A 17,708-nucleotide genomic window follows, 5' to 3' on the forward strand; every position below is an offset into this window, starting at 1 on the left:
TAAAAAAGTAACGCCGTGATTAGACTCACTGTACGTCACAAGTCCGTACTTTGAGCTAATAACAATCGAATAATGCATAATCAGAAATAAAACAATACTAAAAACGCGATTACTTCATAAACTGTTCAAATGAATAAATAAGCTTTTGAAAAAAAAATAAATCTTCTGTACGAGAGAAGAGATAAAATCAATTTGTATGTTACATTGACGGTAAAAAAAAAAAAACTAGTAACGCGTCATCCCCGTTTCGAGTTAATCATTTCAAATCGATGGATCGATAAATTTTGAGAAGCTGATCACAGCGCTCGCAGATTTTAAGAATTCAACTCTGTTGTATCCTGGAGTTAAATTTGGAACTATGTCCTCGCGTATATCCCACATAACATGAAATCTTTCTAAGAAACTTTCGATACAATATTTTATATAAAGATTATGAGAATATTTTTAAGAACAACAACAATCAAGAAATCTTTTGCAAGTTTCTGGCGCGGACATTTTAAATTTGCAGCAACCTTTTTTTGAAATATTTTTGAAAAGTATCTTTCCTTTCATGAAAGATTTCAGAAAGTTTTCTGAAATATTCATTGTTACGTGGATATCCAGCCAGATATTCTCCAAGTCTAAAAACTACGAAAAATCCTCAATTTCTATTAGATAATTTCCTCACAACCCGTCGCAGGCTTCTGATCGCTGTTTTAATTTTGAACCACGTTCGTTCATCGACCCTCTTATTTTTACCCCCCCAATCGGTGAAAACCCATTTGTAAGAAAGAAAGAAATGATCACCATGACCGTCATAATCGTCGAATGTCATTAATACACCAAATAAATTCAGAACACGCGCGTCACGATTTATGTCATCGTTTCAATTATCGATATTTGAACGCTTACGTTGAAAAATATTCGGAACCCGATCCCCGGGTTGGGTTATTTTTTCCTTAATTGACGTTCTATTATCAAGATAAGAAATGTGTGCGCTTTGTTTGTTTCTTTATTTCTGCAACTTGACGGGAAAACGTGAAGAGAAAAAGAAAAAAGGGAGTGCAGATTTTATTGAATCGAGGAATTGGGATTTTTTCGGCACAATAATTAATACAGCTTTACCCACCGTTTTGCATGCAAATTAATCGCGGTGTTTAGGAAATTTGTCAAAGTCAATCACACGCCGATTTTTCTTACTGCAATAATCGCTGATGTGTAATAAAAATTGCAGATAGCGTGGAGATAAAAGGAAAGAAAAAAAATCGAGTATAATAATTACGAGGACATTTGACGCTTAGGTTATATTATCGGCCTCTTGACGCAACCTCTACTGTTATTTATAATAACAATAATTATAGATGTTTAAAAAAATGCGTGCATAAACGAGCGCGGAAGCTGCTGCTGGATAAGTATATTTACGTGGGTATGACATTAAAATAATCTTGTATTTCCTAGTGTGCAAATAATGTGAAATGATCAACTCGGGGTAAATATAGCTGCTAAAAATTCGTAAGGTCATCCGACACGTATAACTCAGTCGATGCAGTACAAACTACGGGATTACATTACGTACATAATAATACAGATATACCTAATATTTCTAGATAGATCTAACATTTGGCAAATCATCCAAGCTTTCAGGGACGTGCCCGGATTTCGTGCAGGATTTGACAAATTGATTTTTGGACTTGTTTCTGCAGAAGTTGAAATTATAAATCAATTCGATTTACAATTCGATGTACGTGAGTATCAATTTCGTCCCACGTCATGTACACTGAGAGAAATTTTTATTCCTCAACTATTTTCATTTTTTACCATTTTTGACGTTAAAGCCGTGTTTAAATAAAAAAAGTAGAGTAAACCTCAGAAACTAATTTTGCCTCGCAATTACCAAAAAAGGATCGATAATGGCGCAAAATGGTTAGGCCTACCTCGTTTTTCGTAATTTCAACAATATTCGAACAGTTTTTTGTAACGATACCTGTTTTACCCAAATTTTTCTAGGTACTGCAACAAATGAAATGTTATACTGTAGTTTGCTCGTCAATTAAAGGATACAGCGAAGAAGGAAGAGCAAATTAAATTGAAATATGGCGAAAAAAAGTAGACGAATAGGCAATTATCGTTACTTGAGTGTCTATAATAAATATCTTTACGATAATTGTTTATTGAAAAATCCCACGCTGCTCGTGTATACCTGCGCTGAATTTTTTTTTCCTCTTCTATCTCTCCTTCTGTATCTTTTTATTATACGTAAATAGTATATTTTGCATATTCCCCCATTACGATTCTGCAGCACCAAATCGGAGAACGATGTTTGAATAACAGTTGAGGAAACAAGTAAGTGGTCAACTTTTTGCGTTACTCGGTCTAGCGTGAATGTCGGCGATTAGTCATCACCTTAATATTTCTTACATCTTAAGCGGTTCGTTCGATTCCCGATATACAGGCCAAGTTTTATCGTCGTTAAAAAATCAAAGAGGCGGCAGAAGTTCTGCCAACTTTAACGAAAGACTTTTACCTCTCGGACAAACGTCGCGATGATGATTTTTCATTAAAAACCGATTCATTATCGGCTCTCGAATCTTTTCGGTTCGTTCGATTCATCCAAATTTCGGCTACATCTATCCAGAAAATTTACGCGCCAAACTTATTAACACCGCGTCTTTTACGTCGTACAACTTTTTACCTCAAATTGCGGTCTGCGGTAAACAGTGAAAAAATTGCAGGCAACTCGAATAAACAAAACATTTTAATATGTAGGTGATACGGTGAAACAGTAAAACTCATGTTTAAATATTCAGACGAATGATTTCGCTTCACGGATACACGCGAAGTGGCTTGAATGGCTGCATTGAACAAAAATTCAATTATAACATTAACCTGTAGAACTAAATTATAAAATAAAATTCATTTCACCGTCGGACATTATTCCCTACACTCTTAGAAATTCGATGTTAAATGTAACACGAAGAACGAACGATTTACACCGATGATATTTAATTTCACTCTAATCGGTGCTGACTTTTGTTGACACGGTAAATTTTCTGACAGTTTTTGTGGCCTCGCACAATTTTATTCGCTCTTTTCTTTTTTTCATAATTATTTATTCCTCGTCGATTATTTTCTTCCTGAAAAATATTTCGAGTTGAGAAAAGGAAGAAAAAAAAAAAAAAAAATGGGAATCGTTTTTCAACCGATATTAAGTCCGAGTTCGGAAGGAAAAGTGATGCGAAAAGGATTCGTCGTCCGAAATTATACATGTTCCTTGACGAAATTGAGATGAATAATCTCTATAGTTACATCAAGTTCACGGAATTCCACAAACGTGATTAAATATACGTAGAAGGAAAATTCCCTTTGACGTCATCCCGGATTATTCATTAGATACGAATACACACGCGTCGTTCAATAACACGTTTCTACGTACGAACGAACTTGACCCTCCGGTTTTAAACTATTACACTGTCCGTCCTCCGCGCTGACGGATAATTTAATTACCGATGATCATTAAAAAGTTGAGCCGCTGCTCGACGGACGGAAATTCATCTCCGCGTTTCAAGATCGTTCCGTTGTTGTTTAAAATATCTCCGCGATTTACTTACACTTGTATCGATTTAATATTGACACTTGGAGCTCCAACTCTTCCAACTCTGCACGTGAAAGTTGCAAGGATTAACTAACTGGCGTTCAACGCTCCTGGCTATTATTGTTTATATTCTTCGACTTTTTCTCTGTTTTTTTTTTATTTTTTATTTATTTTTTTTCATTCGAACGACATTGAAATCAATATTGCCGCGTCATGCCAGTGCACGATTGATCCCGCGTCGTAAATACTGTTACTGTAAAAAAAACAAAATACAATTGCAATCACATAAAATAAATAAATAAGTATAATATACACATATGTATATATGTTACATATAATACATCATTGTTTGTATCGATTATAATTTTTATAACCTGCGCATTAAGCCATCCGTTGCGCAAATTAAACTATTGACACGTCATTTTACGATTTATCATACGTTTCAAGTAATGGCTAAATTTAAGCAAATTTCGGTCTTTGCGATTGCAAAAAAAAATTCACACGAAATAATGACGACGGGTACACGTGCGTATAGTACGAATTGCATCCTCCGTGTTTGAGGATGTTGACTTGTTGCGCCTTGGCTGAAAGACGATGACAAAATTGCGAAGAATTTAAAAATTAGGGAAAAACCTGTCGTTGATTAGTTTCGACATGAGAAATAAGTCGATGGTGAAGGTTACGTGAATTTTATGGAATTTGGATTTAACAATAAAAAAATAAATAAATAAATAAATACAAATCAACGTTCACGCAGAGATTTACCTGCAAGGGGCCGAAATTTGTTCGAGGTGCGTCGTTGATTCTCCGTCGACGGGATGAAAGCCCCTGATACGAAATTAAGGAGTACACATCGGTTAGAATTAACAGCATTCGAGGAACGGCCTTGGCACACTGTGCATGAGCCGCATAATGCGCACTCATCGATTATACGGTGCAATTGTTATTGGTAACAGAAACGCCCGCAAACATAGGTGTATAATATATTATATGTCGCGAGGCGATTCGCCGAACGGCCGAGTGACCAACTTTGGGGACGAGTAGCAATCACGGCTACTCTTGGGTCTTGGGCTTGTTTAGGCTGTGCATGAGGTGTGTGGTCATATTACTGTACCAACTGCTTCATGTGACATTCGGGCATGTCATGCGTGTGAACGACCAGAAATTAGGCACAATATACAGCGTGCCGCTGTATCAGGTAGGAGGATAATATTGTCTCTCTGTACGTCGATATAATACTTAGGGAAAATGTACCATTTTAGGACACTTTAATACCCTATGTGGCCATAAATTGATCCGTGCCATTTGCATAAGAATAAAAATCTGGAAATACGTTTAGGCCAAAAGTACCATAAATGGCCAGTAGTACCCTATGTGGCCATAAATTGATCCATTTATGGCCAAATCAATTGCATGTCAATAAGAACCTGGAAACACGTTTAGGACAGAAGTACCGAAAATGGCCACTAGTACCCTGTGTGGCCATAAATTGATCCATTTATGGCCAAATCGATTGCATATAAATAAAAACCTGGAAATTCGTTGAGGGCAAAAGTACCATATATGGCTATTATTACCGTATGTGGCCATAAATTGATCCATTTATGGCCATATCCATTGCATATAAATAAAAACCTGGAAATACGTTTAGGGCAAAAGTACCATAAATGGCCAGTAATACCCAATGTGGCCATAAATTGATCCATTTATGGCCAAATCAATTGCATGTCAATAAGAACCTGGAAACACGTTTAGGACAGAAGTACCGAAAATGGCCACTAGTACCCTATGTGGCCATAAATTGATCCATTTATGGCCAAATCAATTGCATATAAATAAAATCCTGGAAATTCGTTTAGGGCAAAAGTACCATATATGGCTATTATTACCGTATGTGGCCATAAATTGATCTATTTATGGCCATATCCATTGCATATAAATAAAAACCTGGAAATACGTTTAGGGCAAAAGTACCATAAATGGCCAGTAATACCCTATGTGGCCATAAATTGATCCATTTATGGCGAAATCAATTGCATGTCAATAAGAACCTGGAAACACGTTTAGGACAGAAGTACCGAAAATGGCCACTAGTACCCTATGTGGCCACAAATTGATCCATTTATGGCCAAATCAATTGCACATAAATAAAAACCTGGAAATTCGTTTAGGGCAAGAGTACCATATATGGCTATTATTACCGTACGTGGCCATAAATTGATCCATATCAAGCGTATCTAACAAAATGTTTGGTCACTATTACCGTACATGGCCATAAATTAATCCATTTGTGGCCGTATCAATTGCATATAAATGAAAGCCTGGGCACAAACGGCACAAAAGTGTTAGGTTGGCTCTGACGGTTGTAAACTTAGATTTTCAAGTAATTGAGTGGTCAGAAGTGCCATGGACATACCTATACCGCGAAAGATTTTCTCCTGATTCAATGAATAATTGAATAGATTTCTAGTACCAAAAACAATTGAAACGCTTTACATGGTTGGCAAAAGATGGCGCACTGGTCACAAACGGCGCCTATACCGTATTCTATGGACGATCACTTCGACAACTAATTTGCGGGTTTCGATTTGGACGTGGATGTCGATTTACCCGTCTAAAGATTCGTTGTGTAACCCAGCTTGAGCACTCCGAGTGACTGAAGGGGGCGAGCGAAAAGTGAAAAGTGGTTTACGCAAAATTTACAGTCCTGCACGCCGCCCGGCGAAATTTTTCCATGTGACTAATCAATAATATGGCGTTGTAATAATTATTAGGATTGATTTATAACAGCGAATTATGGACGGTTGTTGGCCGGATATTTTCATACAACTAGACTAAGAGGTTGCATGTCGGCGGAAAATTGATACTTTTTATACTTAATTATATTAACAATAAGATATAGCCGGACATTGGGTCATTATTGTCGAATTAGCGTAACCGTAAGTTACGAATTGGGTCTTTTTGAAAATGAAGAAATTGTGATTAGTGAAATTATCAGCAAAAGCTTGGATGTATGTCGGTGATCCGTTTGGAATGTCGTCGAAATTGCTAGAAACCCAGTAGATCCGATCGATTTCACTCCGCGCAATGGCTTATTTCATTAAAAATCGGTAAAACAGATGTTCTTATTGTCGTTCAACATTAGTTCAATGATGTGGATTAAATATTTGAAGATGTCAACGTGATAAAAAAAACGTATTTCAATGAATTTGTAGAAAATACACTCTTCAGATTAAAATGATCCATTGAAGAGTACACATATTGTATACATATATGCTTATAATTCTCGTATTTCATAATATTTTTGTATTTTGAAAGAGTTCCCTGCGATACGATGATTTGATGAATACCTTAATGTACGACTATCTTGTAATACAATTGATAAAACGACTCGATTTTCAATATCGATTAATAATCAAAGACTCCCGTTACCTCGAAAAAAAAATATAACAAGAATACACTGAAATTGAATCGAACATCATAGAAAATAGTTAAGCAGCTTGAACTGTTTTTCAAAAATTGACACTCGGCATGTTTGACGACTAACATTCCAAGACTAAAGTTTTAGAATATTTTCATAAACTCAACCATCCGCACTTTAAATGTGGGATGGAGTGTTTTGTACGTAATATCGAGGCTGGTACAAAAGTACAGTGAAAGTGGACCGAAGATGAAATTTCATGAAACTAGAGATCGAGAGTTCTCAGCGGAGTTTCGCGCCAATACGATATATATTATAAGTATGCATGCTTCGCGTTTACACCGTGGGAACTTCTTCGACTTGCTTCGATTTTTACGACTCTATGAAAATCGTAAATACCAAAGCCAAGTGGCAAGAATAGCGATAGAAAAATTAAAAAAAAAAAATTAAATTACTAACCGAGCAATACAAAACAAAAATTGTTTTCCGCAAGAAACATATTATATACAGCATGCAAGAGGCTTAGACTGAAATTTCTTTCATTGAGTAAATATGAGTATATAAATATAAATCGAGAAGGTATCGAAACCTCGTTTCTTTTTTTTTTTCTGTCTCATTTTTTCTGCGATCCTGTAAAAGAAAAAAAAAAAAAAAAATATGATACAAGATGACACGTCGGGTGAAAAAAACTCTTCCCGCAGAGAATCATATTATAAAATAATGCACGTACATCGAATTTGTTACTTAGGATAAAACGAAGATTTTTTAAAACAAACGTATCGTTTTTGAGCGATCAGAGAAAAAAAAAACAAAAAAAAGAATACAAGAATAAAGGACAATATGGAAATCACTGATCATAGATCCTGTACGTCAGTTATAAACACACACGAGAAACCGTTTCTCCCAGCGTTTATGTTACATATAAGCATATTGAAATTTGTCCTCGAATCCTATCACAGACGTTTCTATGGGTGTGTTTTTTTTATTTTTGATTATTTTTTTTTTTGCAGAAAGTAAATCGATCGGGCGTTTTTTTTTTTTTTTTTTCTTCTTCATTCTTGTCAATTCGAATTTTCGATCGCGTGTTTGTTTGATTTTCTTTTCTTTTTTTTTTCTATTCCTCGAGCCAAAACTCGGGTGTTTATTACTATCTGATATAACAAAAAGTCGAACGTATCCGCGACTTTTTTTTTTCTGCTGTGTGACAGAATTAATTTATTCTGTTCCACGGTCTTTCTCTTTCATTTTCTCTCTCTTTCTCTCTCTCGCTCTATCTCTCTTCTAATTCCCCGCAATCTTCCGGATATAACTGTAATCACGTTGCAATATGTAGGCACGCTTATTTTCGATAACTCGTAACCTTCGTCCGCGTTTAAATCTGTCGGTAGACGGGGTTTTTTTTTTTTTTTTTTATCAATTTTTTCGTTTCTATTTTTTTTGTTTTTACCCTTTTACAGAATGCGTAACATTCGATATCGTACGTGATACGACGTGTTGTCAATCTTAAAAGTTCGTAACCTTGTTTTATTTCGGGTACATAAACGTCGAGATTTTCACTCCACGATGGAAACGATCTTGCAACGGAAGTGGCGATGATTTTCGCATAAGAGCGAAAAGAAATGAAGAAAAAAAAAAAAAATACAAGGAAAAAATGTCTTTTGTTGAGATTTTCAAAATTTAACGTTACATATTATGAAGTTACACGTTATACTGGATAATATATGCAAACGATTCTGGGTATATTGAAAAACAAGACAATTTCAATTTCTTCAGACGTGAGTTTAAATATTGTTGTTTGAAAAACACGGTAATTTTAATTTCCTCAAAGGCGAGTTTGACGAAATGAAAAAAGCAAACAAAAAATTGACACGCACAGAGCTGAAAATGTATTAGACGTTGAATGCAGAGATTTCGCAACAGCGTATAATAAATTGTAAATATTAGAACTACGGTTAATTAAAATTCAACATTAAATTTGAGGGTTATTTTATCACAAGCTCGTTTCTTGAATAACAAACATGTAAGAAGTTTGAGGGTCAGAGTCGGTCCTCGAAATTGGCTTGTAATTGACTTATTTCAATTATCCATAGATCGAAATTTTCAATCACGCAGTTGCGTACAATTTCTCCACCGTACCGTATGCCTACGCATCCGTGCAGAAGAAGTTTCCAGATATTTTTTTCTTGCGAACGAGACTTTCCAAGTCAACGAATTATTGCAAAACACGTATAGGTATATTCACACATGTATCCACGCCCATATATCGCTTTACCAATAAATATCTGTATAATATATTAATTCAAGTATGTTTGGTTAAGAGAAAATAATTCGAAAAACGAAAAATAATTTTTAAAACACACACGCACATATATAGACATATATATATATATATATTTACCCTCGTCAAACGGGAATAGATTGTCCATTTTTTTGAAAGTTGATACATAAATATATATATATATATATATATATTATTTTTCTTTGGGATATATATAATAGATACGTATAATCTGAAAATTGCAATGGTCGATCGAATTGCTATCATAATTACGATGATAAAATTTTATTCCGCGCAGAGACTTTCGACCAGGAATAATAGCAGGAGAAGAGGATAGAGTGAAGAGTAAAGAAGAGTAAAGAAGAAAAAAAGGAAAATAGAAATTTCAATTTACGCAACGAGCCTCGACGATTGGATATAATGTAGATTATTGCACAATATAGAATGTGACCGTATATAAACGAGTAACGTTGCAGAATCCGGAACGTGAAAATTTTGAAATATCCAACCATATTACAATACACACGCATCGCACACGTATACACGTGTACCTCATTCTTCGATTGATTATTATAAATATAACACCGCGTGTAACGTAATCAGTTGCATTCGTCGTTAATTTGCGTTATGATAATTCACATGCGCTCGACGCGATTCGTGTATTTTTTTATTTTTTATATCTCTCTCCGACTATTTTTCTGCGATTCGCTGAGCGCGCAAATATTTCACGTGTCAATCGTTTGAAATAAATCATAGAATAGAATGAAAACACAAGCGGCAAACTGATGAGATTTTAATAACAAAACATCGAGGGAAAAACAGCAGCAACTGACTTTTTGATTACAATTTCTAGAACCTGACGATTTTTTTCCGTTCGACGTGTACATCTACGATTAATATATGTATATATATATATATATATATATATATATCATTATTATGAAACTATACAGGTGATGAATGGAAATTTTTCTGAGCTTTCATACGTCCGGCGAGTTTTGACGTATTCGATGAAAACAGGAAAGTAATTGATCATGAGAGATCGATTACGTTCTAATGATTAGATTCTAACGAAAATGACCTCTGATTTGCATATATAATGAGTATATTACCGAGTAAACAAACGACTTACTTTTTTCAAACAGTTATGTTAAAACAGGTTGTAGGAAGGTGATATACATACCTATATGTACGTACAGATGAAAAAAAAACAAACAAAAAAACAAAAAATAAAAAAATCATTTCAAAGTACAAGCTAAATTATACACACAGGTGTCTATAATTGACGGCAGTTTTGCCCTGTAGTGATCATTAATTTTCTGACCCGACTGTCACAGGCGTTAATACTCTCATGTATCGCTAAAATGTTTTCCCCGCGATAGGTTAAGATTATGACCACCTTATTGAAAGGCTTTTACGCGATACACGTGGACAGTGATTACAAGCTTGTCACTTTCGCATTAATTTTCTCAATCTCTGTTACTTAATACACGCATCTTGCGTATAGATTTATATTATAATGCGAAGAAGCGTTGACTACATCGAGATTTAATAAATACAAATTTCCCTCGATTTTAGGCAGGTGTATGTATATACATATATATATATATATATATATACAGATATAGATGCGTGATCCCCATGGAGGTATATTCCTGAAAAATTTTAACTCATTCTTATCATTTTGACAAGGCGAGCCAACCTTCTTAAGACATTTATCGTCCAAGCCGATTCCAGAAAAATTAAAAGAAAAATTGAGCATTCTAACTATTTCGATTATAAATCATTGTTAAACCGAAAAAATCCATTAGTTTGGCAAATGCCGGGCCGTTAGGAATTATTATTAGATAGTACATACAAAATAAGAAAAATTATTCCCTTAAAAAAATATTTAAAAAATACAAAAAATAAATTCTCCACTCTGAACTATGGCTCGAAATGTTTGTTTTGGGACCCAGAAATTATGTGAATTTTTGTAAAAAAAATAAAAAATGGCGTTTTTTTTTTTTCAGGACCGTAAAAGGGTTTGTAACATTTTTTAAAAAAGAATTGTTGGGACGAAAAATCTGAAAAAAATGGTGAGTGCTTTTTTTAGATTTTAGAATCATATAAAAAATAATGAAGCAAATTGGCGAGGGTCAGGGAAAATGTCCTCTCAGTTGGCATGGAATACTTCATGTGTATATATGTATATATATATATATATATTTGTAATTACCTACCAGGTATAATACCAATATACTGTAAAATGCATCGATAAAATGAAACTAGTATTACGGGTAAACGCGTTTATCATTCACATACATAAAATATATGTATATTAAGTAATATCGTGTAAACACCACGTTAAATTTTATAAGTAGGTTAAGTTGAGAAAAAAAAATGTTTGTATGGGTATAAGTTATTATTATACGTATATATACATACATATATGCACGTAATAATAGTTGCATAACCTTATAGCCGAAAGTAATAACAGCTAAGTCAAACTTACGCCGTATATATATGCACGCGGATTAAACTGCGTACGTATGTGTAACATACCGTTTTCTTCTTACCTATGTATAATACATACGTGTACGTACGTAAATACATGCGTACCTTTAATCTTGACACTCGTGACGCATTTATATTGTCGCAATCTTTCGCTGCTACTCTGATGCAGCGTTTCAACGGCGCCTCAATAATTATTACTGTTAAGAAACGATGCGAAATAATGAGGTGTACCTTCTTTGTACAATAGTAAGAGGGGAGCAAAAAATTTGCAGCCTCTGGGCAGACTTAAGCCCGCATGTCCCAATTTTATACAGCGTAAATGAATAATTGTTTGTTTTGTACGAATTCTATAGTTGTTTCTTTTTTTTTTTTTCCTTTCGTTTTTCCTTCTCAAGCAGAATATAACCGCAATTATGATTGCGGAAATTATTTCGAATTGCAGGTTCTCTGACTCTCAAGTTCCAAGGGGATTCTGTTCAGTATTATATCAACGATTGAAGAATTGATTTAACTGAAAAGGAATTGAAATTTTCATTCATATGACCGTCCGTGAAAGAAATCTCAAAATCAACTCAGAATTCTGATTGTACAATTATATATTTTCATCAAGAATTTGTAATTTGTATGTGTATTGTACATATACCGCGACAATCTGTTGAAACTTGAAAATCAACCGCGCATGCGCGAGTTTTATCGGCTGTTCGCGCAGGCTGGCCAATCCGAGTTTTCAGCTGTCGAACTCTTTCTGCCGGCGATGCGGTTGATACGAATTTTCGAGGTTAGAATCTCAAATAATCGAGGCAGCGACTCGGAAAGGTTTCGGAAGCGTTTGTTGTCGGGTCGGAAAGTTGATTCTTCAAAGAACGCTCGGAACTTAATGCTTACGCTCTTTGAAAATTCGAAAGTAGAGATTTTGCGTAGGTTGGCCCGCCTGCGTCGCGGACAAAAATATCGCTGCGGGAAGATTTGGCCGACCAATGAGATTTAATTATTTGGCGCATGCGCGGTTCATTTTCAAGTTTGAAGAGATTGTCCCGGTATGTGTAATACAATTCGATGGCAAAGATGCAGTATTTTTTTCACCCGTAGTTGTATAAAAAAAAACGATCATTCTTTACGTGACAAACAATCAGTGATATATACACGATGTAGAATACTGACGATGTAAGATTTATAAATATTGTAGCAAATTAAAATTATTTAAAAATATATTCAAAGTATGTTGTGGATGTGTATCTTATTCAAACAACTTGTAATGAACAATTCTAAACACGTTAATTTTTATACGCGTCATAGATATCACATTAATTGTTTATTCGACAAACGTTGACATTTTTTCATTGCCTTTCAATTATGCACGTGTTTCAATTATATAATTACAAACATCGATCACGATCTTGGAATTACTGAATTTTTCATAAGGCACAGAAAATAAAAAATAAATTTATAGGTATATGAAAATTTAATAGCAATAGCAATAAACTCTCGTCAAAATTCGCGTGTTTTTTTTTCTTCCTTTCTTCTTCCGTCTATATCATATGTCTATATGTATGCATGAATTTCAATACGTAGACATAAACTTGGTTCGAATTTGGAATTAAAATTAATGCCAATTTTTCAGGGAATTGCACGGTAAAAAAAAAAAAAAAAAAAAAAAAACAGTCATGAACATTTTGCGGATTATTTTGTATGTAACAAGTGTGTGTGCATGTGTGAAGGTTTTTTGCGCGTCTTTGCTTAGTTAGTCCACCTGCAATTCCGCGGCCGTGAGGGTCAAGGTTAAGCAAATGCACGTTAATTAGGCTTCGATCTTCAACGTTGCGAAATTATTCACTGCAATATTATTGCTAATGAAATCTTACTGGACTTAATAACAGTCAACTACTTAAATACAACGTTTAAACACCAATTAATAAATTAAATTAACATCGCAAATATGTACAATGTACATACGTATATATGTACCTATATGCATAATATATTCATAATATACATACATATAAAATCATAAATTTGCACAAATTTCGTTTCGTGTACACGAATTTTATACACCGTAAATGCAGATATCCTAGTTATATGATAAACGGAGAATTGCTTTTGCGATCTGTGCCCAACTTATTATTATCATTATTATTATTATTGTTGTTTTTATTATTATTATATCATTATTGGTATTATTGCTATTACGGAAAAGAACGTATGAGTATTAGCCTACATTTCAATGAGGCAGGATGGCACGAATCTCATGAAGGTTGAAAAAAAAAACTGTACGAAACTAATGATTAATTACGCGTGCAGTAATTATGCTGTGCGTCATTTGACTGCCGATTAATACACGTTAAATGGAACGAGCGTATAACGACAAAGCGTATAACGACAAAAAAATGAAAAAGAATCGCTTCCTTATTATGCAAGCTATATTTTATGCAAAAAATTAAAAAATAAAAAATAATGCCCAATCTTTACAAACGTGTTAAAGATGGCAGTTCAACCATACGTAATGAGTATTTTATATGGAGAGATGAATGATTTTGTGCAGAATGTATTATAGTATGAAGATGTGTGGTACATCGGGGAAAAAGACAAATTCGGGCTGCGGGAAAGAAATTTCGAAACGCGTTAGTAAAAGGATCGAGGGTGAAATGACTCGAGATTTTCGTGACAAAATAATATTTTTAAGTCGAATTAATTAAAATTAATTCATGTAATAGAACTAATTTTTTTTATTTTAAATTGAGATTTTTTAATCTTTTTTTCAAATTTCAATTCATTCATCTGTATGAATGTATCGTCTGTCATTTTAAATTGATTTTTTTAACTCAGATAAATTTCATTGATTCAACTTAATTCAGTTCAATTTTTTTTTTTTTACTCCTTAATATTCGACAATCCATTCTAATTAAAGTGAATTTGAAAAAATTTCAACACATTCTTTTGTATCTCCTGTCAGTTGAGATTAATTTTACTTTCGTTTTAAATTCAACTTAATTCATATCATATCGATTTAATTTTTTTATTTTTTTTTTTGCATGTCTTTAAACCGATGCTGTAAACAGTTAATTTTTGCACGAATCGTTGAAAACAAACACTGCACAATTTAAGCCCCGGAACTTTCGCGGATGTAGGCGAAATTTTTACTACAAACCGTAAAATTGCAGTATTTAATTGGCGTGGTGATAATCGCGAATTAACGAAATTAACTAAACAAATATTTGTCGCATAAGTATACACATATAACATGTGCATACATATTGTAAGAAAATTTACAAGTATGTGCAAAACGAATAAATACATTATACCTCACATCATTTATTCTCTCGAAGCGTCGTAAATCGTCGTGACAAGCGTTTTGCAAGAATGTAAGCAATTTCCACTTGTTATTATTTTTTTATTTTTATTTTTTTTCTTCATTATTATGATTTTAAATTACGGAAACAGGTACATGCAAATTATCGATTACACTATCAAGATTTTTCAAGTGGAATTCTTCGAGTCTGCTTCTGATTTTACGTATCAGCATGACTTTCCACTATCGTTGATCAAAATTTTATCATAGCTTTAACCGATCGTCATGCTAGAAGACCAGGATGAACTTGACTGACGTTATATCGAACAGAATTTTTCAAGGGGCGACTCGATTGTATTGTAAGATCAATGATGGCCTTTACGCAACTTGGAATTATAATTGCATGAAATTAGGTAACGACAAATGACACGTATTAACGATTCGTACATGTCGTGTATAATATCAACGCCTTCCAGCGTTCATCGTCACGGAAAAGTTATCAGTTAATGGAAATTTACGCGTGGGCAATTAAAATTGATTCTAAGAAAAAAGAGAAGAAGATATAAGGCGATTAAAGCCGAGAGAATTAGTGCATTTCATTCGATTTATAAGCTTTGACATGTTAGTGACGGTCGATAACGAATTTTTTATTATAATCAATTAGTTCAATTTTCGAAATTCCATATTATTGCTTTCTGTGTTTTTCCTATATTCAGAACCGTTTCTCTCTTCAAAAAAAAAAAAAAAAAAAAAAAAAAATAGAAAAAAAATACCAAGTGGAATAACAACACCCACCTACAAAATTTCAAAATTACAATTATTCGAAGATTTTTTTAGGATTAAAATTTTACGTATCACGTGGCATTTTTAAAAATTAAACGCACAGAATAATAGATCAAAGAAACCTCATACAATGTAAAGTGGTAGATATGAAATGTAATAGCAGTCGAGTCGTAAAATTTTTGCTGACGTGAGACAATATTTTAACCGTCAGCTAATTATCGCGGTTCTCTGAATAATTCCCATTAATTATAATACCTTTCAAATCTCAAATTCACGACGGGAGTTACTGCTAATGGATTTAACCACTTTAACTATTAAGTCGGCAAAGCGGCGTCAAGCACGCCCGTGTCGTGATTAAAGTAATTTAATGTTTTTGGTGTCTTAGGTGAATATTTACTTTTGAAAGCACGTGTTTTAAGTATTTTTGAGATCAAGGAATTCGATTAGACGACAAAAATTTATATTCTCCGCGCATTCATACAGTTTTGAGCCCTCGAAGTAGAAAAATCTTTCATCATTTTTTTAAATGGCGTCATAGAACAAACTATCACCTTCTTTCTTATATAGGGATGAATATATTTTTAAAAACATTGAATAATAATACTTTAGAGTCTAACCACGCGATTTCAAGAATTACCGAGTAATTTTTGTGACATAAGCTGTAGTTATACCGTAAAATAAATGACTCTGACTGGGTAATTCTTGAAACTTCGCATTTTTATTCGAAAATGTTGTTATTCAATATTTTTGAAAAGAAAAATGCGTCCCGAGAAGTGAAAATTATCAAAATTTCGTCAACTTAGGGGGCCCGAAACTGAATAAATGCGCGAAAGATTTAACTTTCTATGGCCAGAAGCGGATTCCTTGAACACAAAAATATTTAAAACACATGCTTTCTAAAATAAATATTCACAAGAGACATCCAAAAACATCGAATTACTTTATGACGACGTTTCGTGATTTTTGGCAGTTATGGCGCGGGCGCGATTGACGTCGCTGTAACGCGTTGGCAGTTAAATGGTTCTAAAATTTTTTTTGAAACGTTGCACAAATATACAACGTGTTTTTCGGTTTCATAGTTATAATAATAAACGTTTGAATCAATTGATGACTCGAAGAAAAAGAGAGACTTTGCGTTGTTCTACACGCACGAGTAATAAATATTTTTTCTTCATCCTTTGCTCTTTACGATTCTAACAATGTACGTTAAAGGTGTAATAACAGAGTGTAATTGTTCCATGGACCCAATTAGCACTTTCCGGGTTCCCGAAATCTCGGGAAAAACCGTTCCGATTCGGAACCGGTTTGTATCGGATCGGGTTTTTTGTCGATTCCGGAATGGTTGGGAAACCCAGGATTTTCAGGTAACCAGAAATTTTTGAAAAACCCGAAACGTCAGTAATCTGACTTACCTAATATCTACATATAATATTAGACCAATACTAAATACTAAATACTCAATACAATTAGTAAATAGAATATCTAAATGACGTCAATAATTTCAGTAAAAGTTATATCATCTTTCATCGGGATATCCGGGAATCCTGAAAATTTCGACAAAACTGATACTTTCGAGAATCCCGAGATTTTCACCGAAACTAATAGATCTAATTCCCCACCCGACGCTACCAGAAGAATTCTGATACCAGGTCAGCCCTACATACAATACACATTTATGTATGTACACACGCACGATGTATAATACTGGGTTATTTCCGTGGTGCGTCCCATAAGGACCCCTAATTGTAGGCAAATCAAGGTACGAGTGCACTCTGAGCAGCACCGATGCTCTTTTGTTAGCACGCGGCTGATGTCACCCCAAGAAACTCGGAGCTGCTCAGGTGAACTCGTACCTTGATTTGCCTACAATTAG

At 34.1% G+C, this 17,708-nt stretch overlaps 1 protein-coding gene across 3 annotated transcripts in view; it reads right to left on the reverse strand.

Annotated features, from left to right (window-relative positions):
• Positions 1–17,708, reverse strand: part of LOC124216907 (very long chain fatty acid elongase AAEL008004) — a 54,245-nt gene that overhangs the window by 27,177 nt on the left and 9,360 nt on the right. The gene's annotated exons all lie outside the window — the stretch shown is intronic.

Source organism: Neodiprion pinetum, chromosome 4 (assembly GCF_021155775.2).
Source record: "Neodiprion pinetum isolate iyNeoPine1 chromosome 4, iyNeoPine1.2, whole genome shotgun sequence".
In the NCBI taxonomy this organism is placed as follows: Eukaryota; Metazoa; Arthropoda; class Insecta; order Hymenoptera; family Diprionidae; genus Neodiprion; species Neodiprion pinetum.